Source organism: Rhinolophus sinicus, chromosome 3 (assembly GCF_057876585.1).
Source record: "Rhinolophus sinicus isolate RSI-liver-muscle chromosome 3, RSI-T2T, whole genome shotgun sequence".
NCBI lineage: Eukaryota > Metazoa > Chordata > Mammalia > Chiroptera > Rhinolophidae > Rhinolophus > Rhinolophus sinicus.
Window position 1 is genome coordinate 171,256,725 of NC_142503.1, and position 14,604 is coordinate 171,271,328.

General features: G+C 42.0%; 1 long non-coding RNA gene across 2 annotated transcripts in view; it reads left to right on the forward strand.

The window, feature by feature from the left end:
* Positions 1-1,295: 1,295 nt before the first annotated feature.
* Positions 1,296-14,604, forward strand: part of LOC109448343 (uncharacterized) — a 96,250-nt gene continuing 82,941 nt past the window's right edge. For both annotated transcript variants that reach the window (XR_012494634.2, XR_002137501.3), the window contains exon 1: positions 1,296-1,419. This is a non-coding gene — a long non-coding RNA (uncharacterized LOC109448343). The remainder of the gene's footprint in view (positions 1,420-14,604) is intronic.

Here is a 14,604-nt window from a genome sequence, read left to right on the forward strand (position 1 = left end):
CTACCTTTCTCCCAAAGCCTGCAGTGGGGTGTGATACCTCTTTTTGGAGTGTGATCTCTATTGTCTTCAGGCCTTAGCAGAAACTTTTATTTCAGCCTCTTGTTGCATGCGTACTTTGAGAAAAACAAATAAAGTGACTGAATTTCTTTATTAATCTAAAAGCACCAATATTCTTAAAGCTTCTAAACCTGAATAAATTGGCCAGAATCGGTCTTTTTAGGTCCATTAGGGACTCTAAGTAAAGGAGAGATGCTACAAAACTTACTTTGGAATCATCTTAGCTGAAATCACTCAACTGTTTCTAATCCCTTGTAGAAAGATGGAAAAATCCTTCTACCGAGGACTATCATCCACCTCATCGGTTTACCATGAGGATTAGATGAGATTATATATGCAAAAGTAATTTTTCTTTTTCCTTTTTTCCACTTCCCCCTCCCCCGCCACCACTCCGGTTCAAGCCATTGCTTCTCAGTCTAGTTGTGTAGGGCACAGTTCCCTCGCCCATGCTGGTATTATGAGCCCAGCTCACAGCAGCACATGGCAGCTCACGCCGACCTCTGACTGCTCACAGCAGCCCAGCTCCAGGGAGAGCCATTGTTCACAATCTTAGCTGTAGAGGGCGCAGCTCACTGGCCCATGTGGGAATCCAAACAGTGAGCTGGGTGTTAGGAGCACAGTGCTCCAACCACCTAAGCCACCAGGCCAGCTCCCAAAAGTAATTTTGTAATTTTGTAAACTAGAAGGCGCAATGCATGTGTCTATCATAATTATGGATCTCTTCAGGGAGCTCGATTATCTAGAATTTCTAAAAAAAGTTCTAAGCAGGCACGTACAGTTCAAAGATGAAACAGTTCAAAGAACAAACGATGGGGCTGTTTGGCAGGTGTTTCTGAGAAGAAAAAAAAAACTTACCTAGAGTATACATTAGCAACACTGGGAGATTACTGAGTAGCTGGCAGTCAGAGCCCCACCCATAGTCCTTGGCCCACCCCAGGTCACCTGCCAGTTGTTCCCCAATATACGAATAGTTTCCTCCTTCTTGCTGCCTTTGGGTATGCTCTGGCTCCTGGAGAGTGCTTGCCCTTGAAGCAGGCAGAGAGGAAATGCCGGGAGTAACACTTACTCATGGGGGATGGGTATAAGTGTCCTCAGGGATCATTCTGAGGTGTGCTCCAAACTATTTCTCAGAGTCGCAGTGGGACGTAGTACCTCCCTTCCCCCTCTGTGGTAACCTGGTGACTAGCACCCTTTGTTACCTTGCCTGCCTTACCTGACTCATTTTCCCCATTCTTCCACAGAGTTTTCTGGGATGACCATCCCAATCAACTATTTGCAACTTGAAGAAAAACAGTGTCTGCTTTTGGGGAGGTCTTAAGCTAAGGCAGAAAAGTCTGGAGGACTTGTCTTTGGCAGGAAAATGTAAGTTATGCTAACTGAAATAGTAGCTTCTGGGTAAATTTAGCTATTGGGTGCTAGTAGAAATTGTTAAGTAATGATAACTTGCATTAATTGATAGCTTCCTTCATGTTTAGAGTGATCCAAGCACTTTTCACATCGGTGACAGAGGATGGAACTTTGGAATCTGACAGACAGGGATTTGAATTTCAGAAATTTTGCTGTTTTCACCTTAAAAAAAACACACCTTATTTAATTTCTCCAAGCCTCTGTTTTCTCATCTGTAAAATGGGCATAATGAAACAGTACTGTGGAAAGGGTTAAATAAGTCAATGCACATAAAGTGCTTAGCATAGTCCAGCACATGTTTGTGCTCAGAACATGGTAGCTACTGTTATTCCTATTGATTTTTTAAAATTTATTGGGGTGACAATTGTTAGTAAAATTACATAGATTTTACTAACAATTACATAGATTTTTACTAACAGTACAATTCTGTATTACATCATCTATAAGTCCCATTGTGTGTTCACCACCCAGAGTTGGCTCTCCTTCCATTACCATATATTTGATCCCCCTTACCTATTGATTTTAAGAGAGAAAAACATGAGCCTTTTGGGGAGTAGGAAACTTTCCTCTACCCGTCTAACCCCTGGTCTAATAATCAAAAAGATGTGAAACAGATTAACAAGAGAAAATAACTAAATTTAATTACCTACGTATGTATGGGAATCCTACATACGTGAGAGAGTCAGAGACTCCCACATACATGAGAGGTTCAGAGACAGAAAGATAAAAATGGTATTTTTGGCATTCTTAGCTAAGGATGAGGTAAGGCACCTTGGGGCTTCAGAGAGGAGGAAGATGATGTCATTCTCAGGACAATAAAAAGAGCAGATGTTTAATAGTTAGAAGATTGCCCTGCCTTATTGATAGGTCATAAGAAGTTATTTCTAGTGATAATTCTTATTATGGGCAAGGCCCCTAATTTAAATTCTTTAAGGGAGAGATAAAAGTTTCTCCTGAGCCTCCAGGATATCAATTGCCTTCAGTTCAAAATAACTCATGTGCCAAAGTGGCACATGTTGGGGAGGCCTGTTCTGCACACCTTCCAGCCCCATCCAAAGACGGGGGTTAAAAGTTGATTTTACTGATTTACATGATCTATAAGAGAATTATGGGTTGTTTCCATCTACTTAAGAGAGAGTGAGAAAGCCTCAATCTGTCATTACATCCCTGTTTACATTCAAATCTATACACCTTGCTGGAGAAAAGGATAAAGAAGATTTGAAGAGAAAATAGTTTTAGAATCCGTTATTGAAAGCAGCAATGATGTAATGCAAAATATGTACTCTACGCATATGGATTCCTTAAACATAGACAAAAGCTTTTATTTCTGAATTTCATTCCTTCCCCACAAAACAAAAAAACAAAAAACAAAACCAAAAAAAAGGTGGGGGAGGGGAGCTGGGGGACTGCAATGTGTTGAACCGGGAAAGAAACGTCAGAACTAGAAAGATCTCCCTCCAAGGATAGGTGTGGCCTTTGAAAGGAGCAGGGCAGGGGCAGAAGTGTGGGCAAAGAGGGGAAGAAGATTGGAGACACAGGCAGGAAACGGTGAAAAAAAAAAGCAGGCACCAGATGGATGGATTCCCACCGCCCCAGCCCCAGGGGCTCATGGGAGAGGACCCGCTGGGTCTCCCTGACCGGGTGGTTAAGACACAATTGGAGACTTAGCACCTGTTAACTTGTCAAGGTGTAAAAGAAGGGAGAGAGACCTGACATTTTCCCAATCCCTGAAAGTGAAAGAAGGAAGGGTTCTTTACTTTCAGGGCCATATCCTGAATGACAGAGGTCAGTGTTTGCAACTGATCCATGTGGGCGCAGGCTTCTAATTATTTCCTGGATAACCTGTTATCTATTAGCTTTCAGGCTGCTTGCCAGAATACGCTAATGTCTCCAGAGTTGCTAGTCTGGATTCTGAGGAGCAGAGCTTTGTTTTGTTTTGTTTTTGATTTTTTAAAGGGGAAGTAGGAGTTGGGCAGCAGCTAGCTGTGAGTCATTGGCAGAAAGGTTGTCCTGTCCTCTGCCCTTAGTCCGTGTTGAAGTAGAGACAATGCCCAGGGATTCAGGGCACCATCCACCCTGATGCCCATATGTAACCCATCCGTGTCTCCCCTTTTCCTGCCTCCTCGACTCACACTCGAGATTTGGCTTTATCAGAACATTCTGGAAAAGCTTTTGAAAGAAATGTTTTTCTGGGCTGATATCATTAGCTTAGAGAACAGTGAATCCTTTCAAATAATCTTTTGTTTGGGGAAAGAAGGGAATGGAGGGTGTCAGAATTCAATAGGTTTGTTTTTCTGTTGACTAGGGGCAGAACTTGGCCATCACCCATGTGAGCTTATCATCAACCATCAGTTACAGTCATGGCCTCTATATTTGTACTAAGGCACAATGAAATGTCATCAAATGGCAGGGGTACACAAATATAGGGCATCATTCTTATTAATATAATAAAGGTAGCGCGTGTTCATTATTTAAAATTTAGGAACTCTAGAAAACCAAAAAGAAAAAAAACACTCAAAATTTCCGTCCTCAGAGACAATCACTATTAACCTTTTAGTGTATCTTCTTCTACCTTTTTTTTTCTGCGCTACTTTATACCTATCTATGAAAAAGGGCTTTTGATTAAAAAAATAATAATGGTACCCTCTTTTGGAAATGTCTGGAGGATAATATGTTCTTTAGCACTGGAGTTTGTGATTAGCTCTACGTAATCCTCAGAGACTATTGTGAGGCGGGTTTCAAACAATTTCTCAGAGGGTTCCAGTGGGATAATACTTAAAATTAAAATACTGACAACACCAAATGTTGATAAGGATGTGTGGAGCAACTGGACCTCATACACTATTTTGGAAAACACTTTGGCAGTTTCTTGTAGTTAGACATGCACGTACTCTGTGAACCAGCAATTAAAATTTTAGGCATTTACCCGAGAGAAATAAAAATATGTCCACAAAAAGACTTGTAAAAATGTTCCCGGCTCTGCCACTTAACTAGCTGAATGTTCTTAAGTATGTGACTTTACCCTCGGTGCCTCAGTTGCCTCTTATATAAAATGGGGTCAATACAATGTACAGAATAATCTGAAATGGAAATCTTGATGCCGTGTATACAGCCTCCTTCAGAGAAGAGTAGCCTTTTCCCTACTCTTTTCCCTACAACTAGCCTTTTCCCAATGTGGCTGCCATAGCTTATGTAGCGTGCTTTGCTAGTGGCCCAACTTTACTCTCCTAGAGGCAGAATACAGGATGAGGTCTGGGGACAAGCTGGAAGCAACCACACAACGGAGGTTTTGGCTGGGCCAGGGCTGATGTTAGATTTGTGTGGCATAGGAATATGGGTCACCCCTCTCCCCAGGCGAATGTTCCTCTAAGGAGCTATTTCTGTCGAAGAGTCTCCTGGGAAGGAAACCTTGAGCAGCATTCCCATCTGGCATTCAGAAATTGATAAGTAAGTCTGAGAGCTTTCCATGCTATAGAAGGAGTCCCTGAGAAAGCATTTAACATAAATGAAGAAGGACCCAACCTCAAACATGAGGAAGGCAGGTGTCTATGTAATCTCATAGTGAGCAAGGCTGTATTTGGGAGGTGGAAAGCACTTTGTCAGTTTTCTTTGTGGTTGATTCTTTAGCTTCTTGACTCTTTCTTTGTGGTTGACCCTTCACGCCAGCTACGGTGGTCCCATTCCTCTTGCCAGAGATTGGTTTAAGAGTAGGCATGCACGGAGTTCTGGCCAATGAGACTTAAAAGGAATTCTTTAGGGACTTTTGGAAAAAGTTTCTGTGCTTCTCAGAAGCAGACACAGGAAGAGCATCCTTTTCTTCCTCTGGATGTAATTTTGTCTGGCGAAGACATCTTATAACTACAAAGGGAGCCAACTGGCGGACAAAGTCAACACCTTGAGGATAGCAAAGCAGAGACTTGCAGACAACCTGGGTCCTGGACACCTTGAGCTGCTCATTGTACTACACCTGGAAGGCACTACTTCCGGAATTCTCACTAGTGAGATAATATGTTTCCTTATATGTTTGATGCTTCCTTATATTGGTTTTCTGTTAGTTGAGGCTAAACCATCTTAACCAATAGAACATGGAACTGGAATTCCTACATTAGCTGGTGGGAGCTTGGAGCTAATAAGATTTGGGTATTAAGGAGCTGTAACTGGTGTCTTCATAGGCTGGTGACACCAGGACAGTGGGATCATTCATGCTTCTATACCTGTCAGGTGTGACTCCTACTTTACAACCCATGTGAGCTAGGAATATTGTACTCTTCTGCTTTTTTCCTTTAGTCAAAGTAAATCTGACTCTGAGACCCCAATCCTGTTCAGTGGGCACATAATTAATCTGTCATTCTTGGGGCACAACCCCCTGAAAAATTGTGCCTAATTGGGCAAAAGGGTAAAGGCATTGCATCCACTCAGCAGCCAATACTTCATACTGAGTTTTCCTTTGATGCCTCAGGTCTCTTCCAGTTTGGTGATTTTGCTATTTCGGAGTCATTCTTGGGGCCCAGGAATCTTTGGTGAGGGTAAAAACCCAATGCCCAAGGCTTCACATCTTCTGAGGTCTGGTCCTTATCCAGGACCCTGGAATGCATTTATATTCTCATCATCAGAGTTTTCTCTTTTACTATATTTCTGGTTTCTGAGCACTCTCCTTTCTCTTTCCTCGTCCTTCAAAGCCCACATGCCCCATTCTCCCTTTGGGTATCTGCATCATCTCATTAATGAGCCAGGGTTTTTACCAAAGACAGGGAGATCCATTAGCTTCAAGCAGCTTCTGCTTTCTGTCCTGAAAGAATTCCTAAGGCAAGAAAAAAACAACAAAAAGCCTGACTAACAGTGCCTGCTTGGAAAGAGAAGGCAATGGAAAAATACAGCAAATGAATTAATATCAATTATCTTGTCACAGATACCTCAGAGGTGACCTGAGAGAACTCAGCCCAATAGGGCTGGCTCCATGCTGAATGGCAGCCAGTCACCCAATGAGAGTTGGAAAAAGAGAAAGAAGGTGGGTGTTGAGCACTGTGAGGGAAACTTTCCTGGTAACTTGCGAAACCTGCCTCACAGCCTGGAATTGAGAGCCTGGGGCCCTGGCTTCCTCTTTCCTTTCCTGGGTGTTCCTGGGTGTTCTTAAAAATACATTCCCATTCCCTTAAGCTTTCTCTCTGTCTCTGCCTTGCGGTCACACATGGGGCTACTACAAATTCTAAAATCACTCGAGAGTGGGGAGGATCAAATGAGATAATGTAGGTGAAAAGTTTTTGGGTTGGCAACGTGTCGGGAGGACCTGGCATCCCACACAGGGCTGGAGCAGCTCCTCGTCATCCCCAGCCTCCTCTGTGGAGGCCACTATTCCTACGACACTGGTGGTCCCTGTCAGCCTGTATCTGCCACAGCCCTCCAGGTAGTACTGGGATGCCTGGGCTTCTGGACTTGCCTCAGAGGTAGAGATAGCCTTAGAATAGAAGTTATGTGCAGCTGGGATTTAGATAGTATCTTCCCACTGTTGACGTAAGAAATGTCCAAACCTGTAGAGAATTTTTATGAGTTTATTTGAGCCAAACTGACGACAATTGCTGGGAAGAAAAATCTCAACGGATTGAGAAAATGTCCAGAAAATGGCAGTTTAGCTTATTTTATACGTTAGAATCAAAGGAGGAGACATCAGGATGGTTACATGAATTCCACTAGTGCTAGATTAAGGGGATGGGAGAAAGCAGAGCAAGGAACTCTCTGGGATTGGATAAAAAGTAAAATGGAGAGACACATACTTCTTTCACATTGGTGGATACAGGATAGTTAATAATTAACATTTACAAGACAGAGATGGTATTCACAGAGCAAGATAACAATGAGGGATTCGGTGGTCTTGTGCTCTGGTGGGAGGTTGTACCCTGAGGGGTCTGGAAAAAAGGATTACTCTGGCATTCCAAGGGTATGTTATCTTAGATGCAAAAAGACAATAGACAGATTTACTTAAGGTAAAGGTTGACCTTTGTCAAGGAAGCTACAGGTCTAGGATGTGACTACCCGCCATGATCTGCTTTTAGGAATTTTTATGTTCAGATCATCCTATGTGGTTACTATCAGTCTCTGAGTTTGTAAGGCCCCCCCCCATGCAGGCCTCCCCTGAGCTTGTCGGGTTTAACATGTGGTCCCCTTTTCATCCACACCACAATAGCTGAAAGGATCTTTGAGATCATAGGCCAACTCCTTAATTTCACAGATAAGGGTCTGAGGCCCAACCAAAGAGGCTGGGAGACTTGGTTAAAATCACATAAATTCTAAGGAGACTCTTGAGTTCAGAGGCTCTTAGCTCCTAGCCCTTTCTTATTATCCTGATCTCTCAATCCTGGTCCTGCCCCTTGACCCTGATTGTCCTCTTTGGTGCTTTTGAATGATTAACCTGCACTATTTTCTTGCTGCCTTAGAGGCCAGCACACCTCCTGCTCAGGGCTCCCTCCAGGATGTTAGGCTGTGGGATGTTTAACCCCAGGCCAATGAAGATGTGTAGAGTCCACAGGTCTTGGGCTGGGTTCTTGCTCAATCTTCGTCATCCTCGGAGCCTTTGGGGAAGAAAATGGGTTACTCAGAAGACAGCCCTGGGCATTCCCCAGTTTACAGGTATCTTCTGGGCATGCACATTTGTGACATTCTGACTTGAAGTCCTTCAGCCTGGAGATGAACTTCAAACCCTGGGGCAAACAGGTTGTGTGTGTGTGTGTGTGTGTGTGTGTGTGTGTGTGTGTGCTTTAGTCCTATTGTCAAACCGGGTTTAACAATCACCTCAGGGCATTCCGATGCAGGTAACCTATGGAGTACACTGTGAGAAACATCAGTGCACAGGGTTAGTGAGCTTGGGCAAAGCCCTTGCCCTCTATAAAATGGGGATAAGAATACCTCCATGCTAGGGTGGTTGTAAGGATTAAATAAGATGATGGAAGGTTAAGAGTTTAGCACAATGTCTTACACATGTAACCACTCAATATATGTTAACTGTTATTGCTATTATAGTTATTTTAATCGTGTCAGCTGGGCTTCTTGGTACCAGTATTGCCTGCTTCAAATCTCTGTGTGGTCTGAGAGATCTTGTTAGTCCTCTTGCGCTTCCCAATCCCATCAACTGGATTTCTGATCACTTACTCCCCAGCCTAGATTAAAATTCCAGGACTGCCTCCCCTTCCCCTCCCCTTTAGCCACACACACACACACACACACACACACACACACACACACACACACCCTGTGCTCCAGCTCTGCACATTGCCTCCTCCTGCAAAATCTGGTCGTCAAGGTGTTGAGAGTATTAACAGAAGTTGTCTTTCGGTGGGTGAGATGGTAGGTGGTTTTTAAAAAATTTCCTTTCTTTGCTTGTCTGTATTTTCTGATTTGTTTGTCATGGGCATGTATTGCATTTGTACCAAAAAACATTATTTTTAACTTTTATAAAATGTACTTACTACCTCTAGGAAACTTTCCCTGAAGGGTTGTACTGCATTTTGAGCCCTTCTTTGAACTTCCCACGCCCTCAGCATTCTTTGTGCTCTGTACTACATTTGCTTTGTTCACTTGTGAGATGCTCTGTAGATGCTCTTAAAGCAGTTCAGCGTCCCTGAGCAGGCAGTAGGCACCTTGAGGGCAGAGACTGTGTTATTGCTTCTATAGAAATAGTTTGAATGTTTCTTAGCTGACTGCAGCTCTCCACCCTCTGTCTGTACCATCGAGCCCAGGTGACTGAGAGAAGTCAAGAGTGCTTGGTTCGAGCAGGGCTTAATTCTATCCAGCTGAACCTCCTGTTATATCCATTTTACAATTCCCAACACTAGGACTAGCAGCATAGCACAGCTTCTGGGGAACCCTGATGGACATACAGGGACGCTTTCAGCAGGGATTGGCTATGGAATGGGGCATGGGGCAGTGTCTTAGCCTGGGCTTGAATTTAATCTGGATCTTGCAAAAATCTCTAGACAAAGGTATCATAGCCACAGGCAGGAGAGAGTGAGGGGCATGCAGTATACAGAAGTGCTGGGAGTGTCATACTAACGGGAACAGTCTGGGACGTCTTCAGAAATAAAATAAGTCTTGGATGGACCAAAAGGATGGGTGAAGAGATGGAGAGGTGGGGGTGCAGTACAGAGAAGAGAAAGTATATGGACTGAAGGTTAGGAGCTGGCTGATGGAGCTGTGGATATAGCAATAAAAACTAGTGGTTAAGAGCTCAACCTCTAGAGTCAAAAGGACCTGTACCTGAGTCATTAGCTGTGTGATCTTGGAAAAGCTACACTCCACAGGCCTGGTTTTCTTATTTATGTAATCCGGCTAATGATAATTCCTTCCTATTAAGATTTTTATGAAGAGTTAATGAAATAATTCCTGTAAAATGTTTTTAAACATCCAATAAATGCTAGCAAAGGTTACTGTTATTATTATATTCTCATTACTATTATAATTAGCATTTATTTTCCAAAAGAATTATATTGCACACTCATTCAAGCCCTTCTTTTCCATGTATTTGTTCACCTGCATTCATTCATTTAACACATAATAATATTATGTAATACATATATGTCATATGTAATAATAATATATTCATAGCTAACATTTAAATAGCATACTCCATGTGCCAAACAGTTTTCTAAGTACTATGTATGTATGAAACTCATTTAATCCTCCCAATAATGCTGTGAAGTGGGTCCTATTATCCACATTTTACAGAGGATGAAACTGAGCTATAGAGAAGTTAAGCAGCTTACCCAAGGTTGCAGAGCTAGTAAGTGACAAAACTGTAATTTTTGGTCCCACGGAATCTGGTTCAGAATCCATGCTCTTGACTACTTGGCTTTTTAACACCTGTGCTATTTTCAAGACTGAGAGAAAAACAGAAGGACAAAAATACAAATGAAATACTGACCCTACCTGCAGGGAAATGGTAACCAGGAGATGAGACACTTACAATAAGATCATACCTACCCAAGTCAATGTGATCGTGGCTGCCTTGGGGTATTGGTAGAGCCCATGTAGGCATCTTGGCATGCCTAGTTGTCACCTGTGATCAGCTTGGGTTATCAGATGAAGTGCCGGTTGTAAGCTCTGTAAGTGGACCCCGCTAACTTAGTGCATTGCTGATACCTCTTGGCTACAGTTGGTACCCCCTGCCCCGTGGATAACTGGATGGCAGATGTGGTTGGAAGGCTATAAACCCACACCATTACTGACTGAAAAAATAAAGTACAGAGCCTACTGAGTGTGGGTTGGGTAACTGTCTCATTGGGCTATTGCATCATTTACCAGCTGGCCACCTATGTATTTATTTAATTTTTAAAAAATCAATTTTTTCTCAGTTACAGTTGACATTAAATATTATTTTATATTAGTTTCAGGTGTACAGCATAGTGGTTGGACATTTATATAATCTATGCAGTGATCCCCCAATCAGTCTAGTACCTACCTAGCACTATATGTAGTTGTTACAATCTTATTGACTATATTCTCTATGCTGTACTTTACATCCCTGTGACTATTTTGTAAATATCAATTTGTATTTCTTAATCCCCTCACCTTTTTCACCCAGCTCCCCCAACCTCCCTCCCATCTGGCAATCATCTGTTTGCTCTGTATCTATGAGTCTGTTTTGTTTGTCTACTTTGTTCTTAAGATTCCACATATAAGTGAGATCATATGGTATTTGTCTTTCTTAGTCTGACTTATTTCACTTAGTATAATACCCTCTAGGTCCATCCATGTTGTCACAAATGGTAAGATTTCATTCTCTTTTATGACCACTTGGCCACCTATTTTTTTAGTTCAGTGCTCTGTGCTGGATATTACACTGAAAACATGTTTGTTTGATTTTTTTTCCCTCCCCTCCTGAGTACACTTCCCAAATCCCTAGGATTATTCCACTTGGCTCTTCCCAACTTTAAGTGGCTTATCCTTTAGTGTAAACATTTAGAATGTAGGCTCTAAAAAGATCCTAGATAGTGGTATCTGGAGGCTCGCTCATACAGACTAATAAGAACAGATTTGTTAAATTTTCTGGAATTTTGCAAGGCAATTGTTAAATGCAACCATTATCTAAAAATTAAAAAAATTATATTAAGTAAATTATATTAAGAACAAAGGTAATAAATACTGAAAACTCATTACTTCATAATTACTTCACTGTTTGGTCTGCTGCTGCATGCCCAACTCTGTATTCAGTGATGTGACATCGGTAGCTTGAATGTAGTTGTGATGGTAGTATTTACCCCACAGAAATCAGACATTACAAATTAGCACCCTTCTCCCTCAGGCCCATTGTTAAACGTTTCCCTGCACTGAGATCCACTGAGAGTCCTTGGTTGCCCCAAGCCCTGAGCTAGGCCAGAGATTGTTTGTTTTTAATATGAACTTATAGCTGTAAGATTTTGCTTGAGTAAAGTTCTTTCCACAGTTAAAAACAATTGAAAGTGACAAATCCCATCTAATCTTCTTATTTTATAGTTTAGGAAGTGAAACTTTTTATAGTTCAGATCCAGAGGAGTGAAGTGACTTATTCTAGGTCTCCAAGAGCCTCGTCCACGGCCTTATGTGAGGGAGCTGAGATTATGGCACCCCACAGTGGGAAATAGACTCAAGCAGACACTAGCCTAGGGCTTCCATGGACCCCAAGCTTCAGGGGCTCTCTCATTGCTCCTTTCAGATAGGCCGTCCTCCCCTGACTGCATCCACTGTGCCACTTTGCCTTGGGGATGGAATGGACTCTAACCAAGTTTTACAGGTGTTTTTCTCCCATAATAGAAACCCTTCCTGGTGCCTGGAAATGACGGGCTTCTCTGAGCCCATCTTCCCTGACTGATGTGAAGCCAAATTAAAAATCTTACCCTCACAAACAGGGTTTTAAACTCCTAATTTTTGGTTGGGGAAATCTGTTTAAAGCCTTAAAACACAAAACAAAAAAGCTATTTTGTTTTTTTATTAAGCAAAGCCAGAAATGGATGTCAGGGTCTGCTGGCGGGCAGGTGGATGTGGTGGTGGTAAGGGACATGGGTGACAGGGAAGTGTGGAAGGGTGGCAAAGTGGGGAAAGAAGAAGATATAGGAGGAAAAAGATACAAAGAAACATTTAAAAGAATCATTTTTAGGGGTAAGAAAATGTAGCTGCAGTTGTCAAGGAGTATAAAATTTCCTAAGACTTTTAGTCTTGCCAGTTGCTTCCCTCTAGCAAAACCTAATCTCCTGTGTGGTCAGTCAGTTAGGTTCTATTACGTAATCCCAAGTATACAGTGCCCAGTGAGTACATGAATGTGTTGTACAAGCACATCTTTGTGGTAACACCACAACGAAGAGTTCTGTAGTAAATGTTGTGTTAGTTTGCTAGGGCTGCTATCACAAAACACTACAGATGGGGTGGCTTAAACCACAGATATTTTCTCACAGTTCTGGAGGCTAGAAATCTAAAACCAAGGTATGGGTATGTTTGATTTCTCTTGAGGCCTTTCTCCTTGTCTTCAGGAGGGCAACTTCTCACTGTGTCCTTACATGTTCTTTCTTTTGTGAGTGCACCCATCTGGTATCTCGGTGAGTCCAAATTTTCTCTTCTTAGAAGGAAACCAGTCAGATTGGATTAGGGCCTACCCGAATGGCCTCATTTTATCTGAATTGACTCTTTAAAAACCTTATCTCCAAATACCGTTACATTATGAGGTAACTGAGATGTCTGAGGTAATTCATACATTGAGGTTAGGACTTCAATGTATGAATTTGAGGGGATACAACTCAGCACATAAATGTTTAGGAACCAGTTATCCAATATACATGAATGGGACCCTGATCACATACTTGGATGTTAATGGTGCCCCCTCATTGACACTGAGAGGTTTCATCATATGCCATGATTTGGGCTGAGAGCTCATTGGATGAAATGCCTTTAAAAAAAACAACAACAAAAAACTCGTGTTGGCTTCAAGAATTTTGAAAGTTCCATCTCTCCTTCAAATTGCCTTTTTGTTTTGTTTTCATAGGAGTTTATTTTCATAGGTGGGATGTCCTCAAAGGATTTTCACTATTAGCAGAAGCTATTGATGATATGGAAACAGGTACAGTGGTTGAGACTAGTAGCAAAAAGAGATCATTGGTCAGGGTAGGCAGCAGGTGAATGGCAAACGGTCCCCATCTAAAACTTGTTTTGAGTACTTGCTCTTGTGTTGTGTCACCCATTTCTTCATTTGTTCCTGGATCCATTAGCATTTTTCAGTATCTAAAAGGATGGGCTGGGCAACTGCAGATACATAGGTGAGTAATGTTATCAAGTCCCTGCCTTTACTAGTTTACAGTTTAACTGTGTTAACTCTAAAATAAAATGATTCAAATAAGCACAGCGCTTGCCTACAAGTAGGGTTTCCAGGCGGGAATTCCCACCCAGTCTCAGGAATTTTTTTTTGCGCTTTCCTATTCCCAAATCCCAAGATATAAACTATTTTCCGTTCTCCACGATGAATCGTTTCCACAAAGTGATGGCCAATACCACCAACCACCTGGGTTCAAGGAACCAATTTTCCCAATTTCCTGACCAACTTTTCTCAGGATTTGGGAACAGAAAATAAAAAAATAATTCCTGAGAACTGGAGGGAATTCCTGCTCAGAAACCCTAGTGATAAATAGGAAAAATGTCTAAGAGATACATTGTGAGTAGTACGTTTATTTGCCATTGTGGGTATTACTGGGTTCAAGGAGCTGATTTTTCCGATTTCCCGACCAACTTTTCTCAGGATTTGGGAACGGGAAAGCGAAAAAAATTCCTGAGCATGGATGGGAATTCCCTCCTGGAAACCCTACCTACAAGCAGCGTGGATCCTAAAGGGATCCTGACCAGCAATTCTCTTTCATTCAGTCTCCAGAAAAAGACTTAAAATGTTGCTGTGTAAAACCTTTTATGAGCTGAAGTAAAAGTTCTTCTTGTCGCCCCATACACACATTCAAATGAATCAGAAATATGAATTTCAGGTATCCCTTTAATGATCTGGGTAGTGAAAAATAAAAAAGGAAAAGCATTATCGATGCATTTCTTGCCCCCTGCCCCATCAGATTACAAAACGTTTGAGGATAAGAGCCAAGATGTGTGCTCTATAGCCCCAAGTGTTCTATGCATGAAGTGGATACT